Source organism: Miscanthus floridulus, chromosome 5 (genome assembly GCF_019320115.1).
Source record: "Miscanthus floridulus cultivar M001 chromosome 5, ASM1932011v1, whole genome shotgun sequence".
Taxonomy (NCBI): domain Eukaryota; kingdom Viridiplantae; phylum Streptophyta; class Magnoliopsida; order Poales; family Poaceae; genus Miscanthus; species Miscanthus floridulus.
In genome coordinates this window covers 97,165,464-97,179,875 of record NC_089584.1, presented here as the reverse complement: position 1 = coordinate 97,179,875, position 14,412 = coordinate 97,165,464, and positions in this window count along the sequence as shown.

Sequence of the window (14,412 nt, the reverse complement as noted above, 5' to 3'; positions counted from 1 at the left end):
ACCCATTTTCCAAGGTGTAAAGGTTTTTGCAGTTTTAGCCACGGTTGTCCATTAGGACCACATATGAATTGGATTTCAGTGTAGCAAAGGAGGAAAGCTATTTTGTTTGGCTTCCTTTCATCCTCGGACCGAAGATATGTAAACAGAGTTATTGGAATGACAACAAAATCTCTCCTTATCTTGTAGTGGAATATCAGATGGGCCAGGTTCTGTAGTTGTGCTCCTATGTGCACCGCTACCGATATCAAGAGCAAGACGCTTCATATCGCCTATGTAATTTATTGTTACCAGGAAGCTTATAAAAATAATTAGTCTCTGTGAAAGCATCTAGGCCCCTAGTTGGATTTCGGTGATTAATGTCAATACAAGATTACTATGACTAACGTGTGTTTTGCAGAGGCAATTAAGTTAGGTCATGGTAATGGAGATCGATTGGGCAATCGAGGTTGTCATGCCCCTACGATGGAAATCGTTTCGGTTTTCAAAGGATGAACGACAAGGTTAAGGATAACTAGTTCTAAGTGTCGATTGGAGTTGGAGAGACACTTAGAGTAGTTTAGGACTTTGTTTTTCCTTTGGCCGTACTATGAAGGGGGGTATGAACGAGTAGCTTGACCTAGTTGAGTCTAGTGAGTTAGGTGTGGTGCACACTTGTTAAAACTAGCTCTAGGTAGCTCCTATGAATGCCTAAGATCCTTTGGAGCAAACTTCATTCACATATGTTCGAAAGTTGGAAGTGAATGGAGGGTCAAACACTGACCGGACGCTGGCTCCGGTGCGACCGGACGCTGGCCGCAGGGTCCGGTCAGTTCGTTTGACTGAGGTGGTTAAGTCTGTTGTGACCGGACGCTGGAGGGTCGTGTGACCGGACGCTGAGAGCTAGCGTCCGGTCGACTCCAGTAAGGGTCCAGACTTGGAAAAGTGTGACCGGACGCGTCCGGTCAGTGCGACCGGACCCTGAGCGTTCAGCGTCCGGTCGAGTCCAGTAAGGTTCCAGTAAGGGTTTTATGCGACCGGACGCGTTCGGTCAGTGCTGACCGGACCCTGCCAGCGTCCGGTCGACTCTTTAAATACTGGTTCGCGGGTAGAACTGACCGGAGCGTCCGGTCATCACGACCGGAGCGTCCGGTCATCCCGCAGAAGCTCATAACGGATAGTTTTTCAGGCTGCCTTATAAATAGAAGCTCCACTCGTGAGTGGAGTAACTTTTGCTCATTCCAACAGCTGAGAAACACGTTTGTGAGTGCCAAGAAGAGCAAGGTCCTAGTGAGGTGTTTGTGATTTGAGAATCCAAGAGAGTAGCCTCACTAGCAAATCAAGAGTAGCAAAGTGTGCATCCATCGTCTCATTAGGCTTCGCGTGGTCAAGTGAGAGTTCGTGCTTGTTACTCTTGGTGATCGCCATCACCTAGACGGCTTGGTGGTGATTGGGAGTTTGGTGTTCACCCGGCGGAGCTTGTGGGTGACCCGACTCAAAGTTGTGAGCGGCTTTGGGTGATTCGCCGCGACGGAGTGTCGAAGAATCAACCCGTAAAGAGCACTTGATCCTTGCGCGGATCAAGGGGGAGCTACACCCTTGCGCGGGTGCTCCAACGAGGACTAGTGGAGAGTGGCGACTCTTCGATACCTCGGCAAAACATCGCCGCGTTCCTTTCTCTCCCTATTTACTTTGAGCACTTACTTTGAGTATTTACTTTGAGCAATTCAATACTTGTTTTACATCCATAGAATTGCTTGCTAGAGTAAGGTTGAAATACAGGTTGTGAGTTCGTTGTGCATTAGTTTGATAGAAACACTTTTCTAGGCACAAGGGGTTAATTGGGCTATCCGTAGGATTTGTTTATTGCAAGAGAATTTCGAATTAGCCCAATTCACCCCCCTCTTGGGCATCTTGATCCTTTCAATTGGTATCAGAGCCTCGTGCTCACGTTTTTAAGCTTAATCGCTTAGAGCAAGATGTCTCACGGGGATGGTCCTCCTCCTATCTTTGAGGGAGATGATTTTCCATATTGGAAAATCCGCATGGAGGCATACTTAGAAGCTCTAGATGTTGGAATTCTTAGAGCCGCCTCCCAAGGGTTCCCCGCACCTAGGAATGCCGCCCAACTTCAAGGCGATGAAGTAAATTATGAAAAATGGAATGCAAAGGCTCGCAACACCATTTTTAGAGGCCTTTGCAAAGAGGTGTTCAATCGTGTAAGAAACCACAAAGACGCCCATGCACTATGGTCGGACGTTTGTGCGCTCCATGAGGGAACCAAGAGTGAGCGTGAGGAACGCTATCATCTTGTGATTAAAAAGCTAAATTCTTTTGAGATGTTTCCCAAAGAAAGTGCTAATGAGATGTATTCTCGATTAAATGTTCTTGTAGAGGAAGTCAATGGGCTTGGACTTACTCAAATGTCACCATCCGACGTTGTGAGAAGAATCTTGAGTGTCCTCCCCATTGACAAATATGGGCACATTGTGACCGTGCTACATCAAGGTGATCTTTCCGCCGCTACACCGACACAAATCTTGGGAAAGATCAATGCTCATGAGATGTACATGCACATCACACCACAAGACGGCTCATCCTCTACAAAGAAGAAAGAGAAGGACTTAGCATTCAAAGCTAGCCAAGACAAGGGCAAAGCAAAACTTGAGTATGAGAGCTCAAGTGATGAAGATGATGAAGAAAGTCTTGCCCTCATGGTGAAGAAGACCACCAAGATGCTAAAAAGGCTAAATAAGAGTGGCATCAAGTTTGATGGCAAGAAGAAGAAGTTCTTCACAAGCTCAAGAAGAAAGCCAATCTCCGAGATGGATTGCTACAATTGTGGCGAACTTGGCCATCTAGCTCATCAATGCACAAAGCCCAAGAAAGACAAGTTCAAGAACAAGGGCAAGAAAGATGATTCGAGTGATGAAGATGAAAAGAAGAAGAACAAGCCATACAAGAAGAGAGATGGCAAAAAGAGGGACTTCTACAAGAAGAAGAATAGTGGCAAGGCCTACATTGTCGGTGATTGGCTCACGAACATTGATTCATCAAGTGGATCATCCGATGATGAAAGTGACGATGAAAAGGTGGCCGCCATTGCTATTGATCTTGCATATTCACCACCACCATCGCCATCATCCTCTACACACCTATGCCTTATGGCCAAAGGTGAACGCAAGGTAACTAAGAGTGATGATAGTAGTGATGATGAACATGCTAGTGATGATGATAGTGATAGCGATGATGATGACTCACCTACATATGATGATCTTGTCAAAATACTAAGAAAATATACAAAGATCATTAGAAAGAGTAGAGCTACAAATGAAAAACTTGATGCTAAAAATAATTCACTCTTAGCTAAGTGTGATACATTAGAAAAGGCTAATGATGAGCTCAAAGAAACAAATGATTCTATATCATCCAAACTCAAGGAGCTCAAATCTTCTAAGAAAGAGCTTAAAGATAAAAATGAAAAACTTGAGTGGGTGCACAATGAGCTTGTCACTAGTCACCATAAGCTAAAAGATGAATATACAACTCTAAAGATCAATTATGATACCCTTATTATTGCACAAGAATTCTTACCAAATGAGCCACATGATGCTACTAACCATGTTGTTAAGATTGATATAGCTACCTCATGTGATGATTTAATTGATGAAAGCATTGAGCATGGATCTAGTAGCAAGGGCAAGCAAGTGGTTGAGTGCAATGACTATGATGAGTTTGTCAAGCTCAAGAGTGACAATGAAAAGCTCATGAAAGATCTTGAAGAGATGAAAAGTCACAACACCATTGTGCTAGAAACTCTTGATCATGACAAAGAGGTGATCCTTGAGAATGAGAAGCTAAAAGAAGAAATCAAGAAACTCAAGGAGGAGAAGAACAATGATATTCTCAAGGAAGAGAATAAGAAGCTCAAGATGGAAAAAGAGCATCTCAAGGTGGGATTGAGCAAGTTTGCTAGAGGCAAGCATCTCCAAAGTGAGCTACTCATGAATACCGTCATGAAGATGGATAGAAGTGGCATTGGATATATGGCAAGTGTAGAGAAGAAGAAGGCTCAAGCTCAACACCAACAATCAAAGCCAAAGCCAAAGCCAAAGAGATGTTTTGAGTGTGGACAAGAAGGCCACTTTGCTCATGAGTGTCAAACTCCACCACCACAACCCTTGCCCAAGCATGCTAGACCCTTTGCTTTCAATGCTCACTACATGCTTAGAAAAGATTCGAGTGGAAAGATGAAAGTCATGTTCTTAGGTCCCCCCAACAAGAGTAGGCCTAAGAAAATTTGGGTGGCTAAGTCACTTGTTGAGAAGGTGAAGGGCCCTCAACAAGCTTGGATCCCTAAAGCTTGAATCTCTTGTGTGTAGGTGAACTACAAGACCGGTGGAAGTCATTGGGTTATTGATAGTGGTTGCACTCAACATATGACCGGTGATCCTCGTATGTTCACCTCACTAGATGAAGAGGTAGATGGACAAGAGAAAATAACATTTGGAGATAATTCAAAGGGCAAGGTTAAAGGATTGGGCAAAGTGGCAATATCAAATGATCATTCCATTTCCAATGTACTCTATGTTGCTTCATTGAGCTTCAACTTGCTATCCGTTGGGCAATTGTGTGATCTTGGCTTTCAATGCTTATTCACCGAAAAGGAGGTTGTTGTATCCAAAGTAGATGACAATCAAGTGATATTCAATGGATTTAGATACAACAACTTATATCTAGTTGACTTCACCTCCGAAGATGCAAACTTGAAGACTTGCCTATTCACCAAAACAACACTTGGGTGGCTATGGCATAGAAGACTTGCTCATGTTGGGATGAGCTCACTCAAGAAGCTTATGAAGAATGATTTGGTAAGAGGATTGAAGGATGTGAAGTTTGAGAAGGACAAGCTTTGTAGTGCATGTCAAGCCGGCAAGCAAGTTGCAAATACTCATCCAACCAAAGCTTTCATGTCAACCACAAGAGTGCTAGAACTCCTACACATGGATTTATTTGGACCAACAACATACAAGAGTTTGGGAGGAAATCTCTATTGTCTTGTGATTGTGGATGACTATTCAAGATATACATGGGTGTTCTTCCTTCATGACAAATCCGAAGTTGCATCTTGTTTCAAGAAGTTTGCCAAGAGAGCTCAAAATGAATTTGAAGTGAAGCTCAAGAAGATAAGAAGTGACAATGGCAAAGAGTTTGACAACACAAACATAGAAGCTTATTGTGATGAAGTTGGAATCAAACATGAAGTCTCCGCAACCTATACTCCTCAACAAAATGGTGTAGTTGAGAGGAAGAACCGGATTTTGATCACTCTTGCAAGAACAATGCTAGATGAGTACAACACTCCCGAAGCTCTATGGGCGGAAGCAATCAACACCGCATGTTATGCATCCAACCGCCTATTTCTTCAAAAGTTCCTTGTCAAGACACCATATGAGTTGCTCAATGGGAAGAAGCCGGACGTCTCCTTCTTTAGGGTGTTTGGTTGCAAGTGCTACATCTACAAGAAGCGGCAACACCTAGGGAAGTTTCAAAGGCGTTGTGATATAGGTTTTCTTGTTGGTTACTCATTGAAGTCCAAAGCATATAGAGTATTTAATCATGCCACCGGCTTGGTTGAAGAAACATATGATGTGGAATTTGATGAATCTAACGGCTCCCAAGGAGCACATGAGAATCTTGATGATGTAGGTGATGAACCATTGAGGGAGGCTATGAAGAATATTCCGGTGGGAGACATCAAGCCAAAAGATGATGAAGATGATGTACAAGTCATTAATCAACTCTCTTCATCAAATGTACCACAAGATGGTGAAAAAGTTGGGAGATTAGAAAATGAAGATACTCATATCTCCCATGAGCAAATGGTGGTACAAGCACAAGATGTTGATGCTCCACAACCTCCTCCTCAAGTGGTCAATAGAAGAAATACACCTCTCCTACAAGATCATCCACAAGATCTCATCATAGGGAGTCCAACAAAGGGGGTGATGACTCGATCTCAAAAACTTACTTCATTTATTGCTCATCACTCTTTTGTCTCTTGCTGTGAGCCTACCAAGGTAGAAGATGCTCTTAAAGATCCGGATTGGATCAATGCCATGCATGAAGAGTTGAACAACTTCACTCGCAATGAAGTTTGGAATCTTGAAGAGCGACCAAAAGATGCAAGAGTCATTGGAACAAAGTGGGTGTTCCGCAACAAGCAAGATGATCAAGGTGTTGTTGTGAGGAACAAGGCAAGACTAGTTGCAAAAGGGTTCTCTCAAGTTGAAGGTTTAGATTTCGGAGAAACCTTTGCACCGGTTGCAAGATTAGAAGCCATCCGTATCCTTCTTGCATATGCATCACATCATGAAATGAAACTATATCAAATGGATGTGAAAAGTGCATTCTTAAATGGCTTTATTAATGAACTAGTCTATGTTGATCAACCTCCCGGGTTTGAAGACCCTAGATATCCTAATCATGTTTATAGGTTGTCCAAGGCACTATATGGGCTTAAGCAAGCCCCAAGAGCTTGGTATGAGCGCCTTCGGGATTTCCTTATTGAGAAGGGCTTCACCATTGGGAAAGTCGACACCACACTATTCACCAAGAAGCTTGATGAGCATATCTTCATTTGTCAAGTATATGTTGATGATATCATCTTTGGATCATCAAATGAAGACTTATGCAAAGAATTTGGTGAATTGATGTCTAAGGAGTTCGAGATGTCAATGATTGGTGAGCTTACATTCTTTCTTGGTTTTCAAGTCAAGCAAATGAAAGAAGGCATCTTCATCTCTCAAGAGAAATACACAAAAGATCTTCTCAAGAGATTCAAGATGGATGAATGTAAGCCAATCAAGACTCCAATGCCTACAAATGGACATCTCGACCTAGATGAGGGAGGTAACTCGGTTGATCAAACTCTCTACCGTTCTATGATTGGTAGCTTGTTATATTTAACCGCATCTAGGCCCGACATCATGTTTAGTGTGTGTATGTGTGCTAGATTTCAAGCTAGTCCTAAGGAAACACATTTAATTGCCGTAAAAAGAATCCTTAGGTATCTTAAGCACACACCAAGCATTGGCCTTTGGTATCCCAAAGGAGCTTTATTTGAATTAATTGGCTATTCCGATTCGGATTACGCCGGATGCAAAGTTGATAGAAAGAGCACATCCGGAGGGTGCCATTTGCTTGGTAGATCACTTGTGTCTTGGTCCTCCAAGAAACAAAATAGTGTGGCTTTGTCCACCGCCGAAGCGGAATACATTGCCGCGGGTGCTTGTTGTGCACAAATATTATACATGAAACAAACTTTACTAGACTATGGAGTAGTTCTAGTGAAAGTACCTCTTTTGTGCGATAATGAAAGTGCGGTAAAACTTGCAAATAATCCGGTTCAACACTCTCGCACCAAGCATATAGATATCCGCCATCACTTTCTAAGAGATCATGTAGCTAAAAGTGATATATCACTAGAAGGTGTAAGATCCGAAGATCAATTAGCGGATATCTTCACTAAACCGCTAGATGAAGCTACATTTTGTAGATTGCGGAACGAGCTCAATGTACTTGATTTTAGTAACTTCACAAAAAATTGAGCTTGTGTTGTCCCTTGCATTTATTGTAAAATACAACATGTTTAATTTGTGGCAATGCATATAGGGCTTGTCTAACATGGTTAAGATAACCGCCGAAAAGCGTGTGAAGAAGCTTAACCTTGGATCAAACTTGACAAGCAACTAGATTTACTTACAAGCATTACATATGCATGAATGTTGTTTTGTCGTTTTGTTCCATTTGCCCTCTTGTTGCCTACTTTCTTAAAAAGAATTATAGCCTAAGGCAAAATATTTTGAAAAATATGAGGGTTTGAGAGAGGTCACTCACATCAGTCCCAATTGGTGTTTATTTGGATCTTATTCAAGTTGGGACTTGATTGGGAACAGGTAGCGCGAAGGTATGTTGAAGAATTGCTGGAAAAGGTGCACCGGACGCTGCACCGGACGCTGCTGTCCAGCGTCCGGTCAGTTCACAGGAGGTGAACTGCTGTTGAAGGAGTGACCGGACGCTGCGTCTGTGCGTCCGGTCAGGAAGGGTTCAGCGTCCGGTCGATCGGAGGATGACAAAGTTGTACTGACCGGACCCTGCCTGCGTCCGGTCAAGAACCACCGGACGCGTCCGGTCGCGATTCCAGAGGATTTGGACCTCTCTGGAATCGACCGGACGCTGGGTGGTAGCGTCCGGTCGCTACCACCGGAGCGTCCGGTCAGTGGATCTCGCGCGACTTCAAGTCTCTATTTCGATTTCCTTCTCTGTCACGGTTCGGGGGATTATATTAACGGACCTTCAAGGTTTTCTTCCCTAACCTAACCCGTCACCTCGCGCCCGCGCCGCCGTACCCCAGCCACGCGCCGCCGCAGCCTCGCCGCGTCACGCCTGCCCAGCCGCGCGCCACCACGCCGTGCCCTAGCCCACGCGCCACCAAGCCGCCGTCGTGCCCTAGCCCACGGGCCACCAAGTCACGCCGCCGCTGCCTCGCCGCGCCGCCGCCTCCTCGCGCCTCACCTCGCGCCCGCGCAGCCGTGCCCTAGCCCGAGCCGCCGCCGCTGCAGCCCAGCCGCGCGCTACCGAGCCCTGCGCCAGCTCATCTCGGAGCACCGCCCGCGCCACCTCATCTGCTCAGCTCCTCGCCAGCCTCCTCTCGACCAAAGCTCGCCGGTCAATCGTGCCAAGGCTGCCGGTCTTCGCCAAGTGTTCTTGCCCTATTCTCCCAGTGATTGGGCATTTGACCTAACCCTAGCCGGTTCCGAGATCCCCCACGTGACATCTTACCTATTCTCGGATTGCTGATCGTCAGGTAGAAAGCCACTCGATTCAATTTCGCATCTACATTGCTTTCTCTATTAGGATTTCGCATCTATTAGATATATTGTATTTATTTGTATATCCATCTATTCCATCGTGCAGCGAGTCGGTTCCGTTGTGTTTCGTCTGGCAGTTGGCAGCAAACTCGGAGCCAAGCTCGCGAGTAAGGATCGAGGCCAAGCCTCGAAAGCAGCAGTATTGACAGTTGATCTTCATCAGCGGCAGTTCACCATCTTGTCAGCTCAGATGGCTCGCACCAAGAATGTTGGTGGTGGCCCAGGCGATGATGATCGGAGGCCCCCGCCTCGTCAGCCAGCCGGATCCAAGGGCAAGTCAACCAAGCAAGTAACATCCAAGAAGCGCAAGTACCTCGACGCCGAGACAGCGAGAGCAGCAGCTGTTGCAGAGGCCGCAGAGCGTGCCGAGAGAGGTGGTACCCGCAGCGGAGTTGTTATTGCAGATCAGCCAGTTTCACCCGCAGTCAGAGCTGCGATTGAGGAGGCTGAGCGTCGTCATGGTAGTCCAGCTGGGACTGCCACATTGGCAGGACGACGGGTTGCCATTGAGGAGGGTCCGTCAGCACAGCAGCAGCCCCCACCAGCAGAGCCTCAGCCAGCCCAGGAGACTCAGGAGAGTCAGGAGACCGAGCCGGCACCTCAGCTACGCCGCTCGAGTCGTACCAGTGCTGCAGTTCCACCGAGGCCAGTTACACGGCGCAGGGGTTCACGTCCCCCGCCCAGACCAGAGGGTCCGCCTCCAGTGGTACACCTCGACTTGAGGGCCGCTACAGCCAGGCAGGTTCAGCAGCTGCGGTTTGTTGAGTTTGAGATCTGGTTTCCTCCGAGGAGGGATGAGAGAGCAGCTGAGGGGTTCTACACGCCACTGCATGAGGATTTCTACAATGCATATCTTAACAGTGGGGCAGTGTTCAGATCACAGAGGGTCTGTCAGATAGAGTCCATTGTGGCAGCAGCCGGAGAGGGCATTCGGCAATACTTGTCATATTTGCCAGGACTGTCAGATCTGATTGGACGGACAGGGATATATGTACCTTCTTGGGTCCATCAGTTTTATGCCTCGCTCTATGTTGATCCTCATCACAGATTCATTCACTTTGCTTTCAATGGCAAAGACCACAGAGTGACTAGTGGCAGAGCCAGGGAGATACTGAGACTACAGGAGCAACCTATAAAGATGCATGAGGTTTGCTATGGACAGCAGGGACCTCCCAGGCGTCCCCATGGAGGGTTGGTACCCCCTACAGACTTAGTGCGGCATTGCTTCAAGGAGCCGTTTGGTGAGGGGTCGAGCAGGAACCCCAGTGACTTGACTCCTACAGCGAGGATACTAGAGGCCATCATCAGGAGGACACTGCTTCCCAGGTTAGGATACAGGGAGGGCCTGACTCGCTTACAGCTCTGGCTTCTCAATGCCATCATGCAGATGACAGTGTTTGACATCTGGGACCTCCTTCTTTCTGAGATGGAGGATACTATAGCTGAGGGATTCAAGGGTCGCAGGCAGCTTCCCTATGCTCACTGGATCACCTTCCTCATTCGCAGAGTTGTGATGGATAAGCCCCCTGGCATGATGGATGAGTATACAGGTGCCACCACAGAGTTCCCAGCTTACAACCTGTCACAGCGGATCAGACACGCCACTCCTCAGGCACCCAGTCAGCCTAGCCGTCGCCCCGACGTGCCAGAGTCTGCAGCTCAGCAGGATGAGATCATCAGAGGGATTGCAGCTACTGAGGAGGAGGAGCTAGAGGCACAGCAGGAGGTGAGCGAGTACAGTGATAGCTCCGACGACGACTACCAGCCTATACCTCAGATGCCTCCACGCAGACACGATGCAGAGGCCGGTAGCTCCAGTTCTGCTCCACCTGCTCCACAGACAGACCCCGCTCTCATTGCTATTCTTGAGCGGATGCAGCAGGATCAGACACGACAGGCACAGGAGACAGCTGCCAACTTCGCACAGTTTCAGGCTCGTCAGGACGAGTTCCAACGGCAGCAGCAGCTCCTTCAGCACCAGCAGCTACTAATGCAGCAGCAGCTCATGGGATTCATGCAGCATGTAGTGACAGCTATTGGGGTCCCAATGCCACAGCCTTCGCCCCAGCTTGCACAGCCTCCTACCACTTCGACGACTCCAGCAGTACAGCCCATCGGGCTTCAGAGTCAGGGACAGCCTCCAGTTCAGTTCACGTCACCTCCAGTACAGGTGTCCCAGTGGTTAGCCTCACCGGGTGTTGCCCCGCAGTTCACGCCCTTTCAGACGGGCTTTACACCAGAGCAGTCTTCCTCGCTATTCGTGCCTGAGTCTTCAGTCTCCAGGAGTCTTGGAGCATCATTCAGCGAGTTGACCGGCATGCCTACTCCGCCTCACATGCATACTGCCGGACCGTCTACAGCAGCTCCAGCTATCATGACCACTCAGAGGCTCCCCTCGTCTATCGCCTCGTCAGATCCTACGACAGACTTACTTGCAGCGTCACAGGCAGCACCAGCCCCAGCTCAGACCCAGACCGCTTCAGCGACACTTCCTGCTTCAGAGGGTCAGTCAGTTCAGAGCTCAGGATCTGATGATGATGCCGCCCAGTTCCATCTTGCTCCACGTACTTCAGCGCCCGACTCGTCCGCTGCAGCCCCACCGTCCGACTCTTAGGTTTTGGTGTTTGACGCCAAAGGGGGAGAGGGTTTGAGTATGTAGACTCAGGGGGAGCGAGTTTTAGGGGGAGCTAGTTATCTAGTAGTAGCTTATTATATACATTTGGAGTTTTATTTGTGTGATACACTATTACTTATGCATTCGTGTGTTTACTTTCATGCATACTACTATATATATGTGATAGTGTTATCTACGTGATTGTGATATTTGACATGTGTGATTTCTACTTTGCATTATCTATATGTCATATCACTTGTGTAATGCTCATTTGCTTTTGCTTCCGCGTTTATATTTCGAAGCAAATGAGCTTTGTTATTTGTACTCTTGCTTAATTCATATCCTTTGAGTACATTGTGTTGGCTTGGGTCATATAAGCTTGACTAACTCTTTGTTCTTATTGACAAAAGCTTATATGAACCAAGCCCGTCAAAAACCTCACTCCATAACATACTCGAGGTGGTATTGTCATCAATCACCAAAAATGGGGAGATTGAAAGCATCTAGGCCCCTAGTTGGATTTCGGTGATTAATGTCAATACAAGATTACTATGACTAACGTGTGTTTTGCAGAGGCAATTAAGTTAGGTCATGGTAATGGAGATCGATTGGGCAATCGAGGTTGTCATGCCCCTACGATGGAAATCGTTTCGGTTTTCAAAGGATGAACGACAAGGTTAAGGATAACTAGTTCTAAGTGTCGATTGGAGTTGGAGAGACACTTAGAGTAGTTTAGGACTTTGTTTTTCCTTTGGCCGTACTATGAAGGGGGGTATGAACGAGTAGCTTGACCTAGTTGAGTCTAGTGAGTTAGGTGTGGTGCACACTTGTTAAAACTAGCTCTAGGTAGCTCCTATGAATGCCTAAGATCCTTTGGAGCAAACTTCATTCACATATGTTCGAAAGTTGGAAGTGAATGGAGGGTCAAACACTGACCGGACGCTGGCTCCGGTGCGACCGGACGCTGGCCGCAGGGTCCGGTCAGTTCGTTTGACTGAGGTGGTTAAGTCTGTTGTGACCGGACGCTGGAGGGTCGTGTGACTGGACGCTGAGAGCTAGCGTCCGGTCGACTCCAGTAAGGGTCCAGACTTGGAAAAGTGTGACCGGACGCGTCCGGTCAGTGCGACCGGACCCTGAGCGTTCAGCGTCCGGTCGAGTCCAGTAAGGTTCCAGTAAGGGTTTTATGCGACCGGACGCGTCCGGTCAGTGCTGACCGGACCCTGCCAGCGTCCGGTCGACTCTTTAAATACTGGTTCGCGGGTAGAACTGACCGGAGCGTCCGGTCATCACGACCGGAGCGTCCGGTCATCCCGCAGAAGCTCATAACGGATAGTTTTTCAGGCTGCCTTATAAATAGAAGCTCCACTCGTGAGTGGAGTAACTTTTGCTCATTCCAACAGCTGAGAAACACGTTTGTGAGTGCCAAGAAGAGCAAGGTCCTAGTGAGGTGTTTGTGATTTGAGAATCCAAGAGAGTAGCCTCACTAGCAAATCAAGAGTAGCAAAGTGTGCATCCATCGTCTCATTAGGCTTCGCGTGGTCAAGTGAGAGTTCGTGCTTGTTACTCTTGGTGATCGCCATCACCTAGACGGCTTGGTGGTGATTGGGAGTTTGGTGTTCACCCGGCGGAGCTTGTGGGTGACCCGACTCAAAGTTGTGAGCGGCTTTGGGTGATTCGCCGCGACGGAGTGTCGAAGAATCAACCCGTAAAGAGCACTTGATCCTTGCGCGGATCAAGGGGGAGCTACACCCTTGCGCGGGTGCTCCAACGAGGACTAGTGGAGAGTGGCGACTCTTCGATACCTCGGCAAAACATCGCCGCGTTCCTTTCTCTCCCTATTTACTTTGAGCACTTACTTTGAGTATTTACTTTGAGCAATTCAATACTTGTTTTACATCCATAGAATTGCTTGCTAGAGTAAGGTTGAAATACAGGTTGTGAGTTCGTTGTGCATTAGTTTGATAGAAACACTTTTCTAGGCACAAGGGGTTAATTGGGCTATCCGTAGGATTTGTTTATTGCAAGAGAATTTCGAATTAGCCCAATTCACCCCCCCTCTTGGGCATCTTGATCCTTTCACTCTGCAGTTTTATTGCATATTTTTTGTGGCTCTTTTGTGTAAGGACATTTTCAACGGTGATTGGAATCTAATGATTTCCCTTCCCTTCTCCATGGTCTGGATGGTCTCACTCATCCCATTAGTTGCAGTTCTTTTCTTCAGAATGAAAGTTTTGCTTGCACATAGTTCTTCAGATGCATATATGTTGTAAAGGGGCTCAGAAGCTCAATGTACACGTTATTTGTATTTGTTATGTGTACAGCAGTGATGTACGGTGATATAGATCTGTTTGTGCAATGCTCTCGTTCAGTTCTTCAACAGAACTTGCTTATGTTTGTGTAATGCTCTCATTCAGAATAAGTGGAATCAAACTACTGCTAGTGATGCAGCTGTTAGTTTGCTGCATGAAAGTGGTCTGCACAAATGGGTGCACAAGTGGTCTCTGCACAACTGTTAGCTTGCTGCATGGAAGGTATTTGTATTGTCTTTGTAGCTTGCTAGTGCATGCAGCTGTTAGCCTGTTACCACTGCTAGGACGTGGTTATTGCCCATCGTCACTGAGTCATAATGTAGGGATTCAACATATGCAGCACACGGGTACATCAGTTGATTTCAGTATGTTTGATCACAGTTTTATGATGTTGATCAAAATAGACAATCGATGTTGCTTTTGTGTGGCGCTTAGGCATATATGATCGGCTACAGAGTACAGGAACAAGAATTCTAGGCGCTCTGTTAACATCAGCAAAAATGGAATTTGACCTGTACAAGCAACAGGTATGGAGACATGGCTAGAAACAGAACACGAAATATCAGAGCATTATTGACCA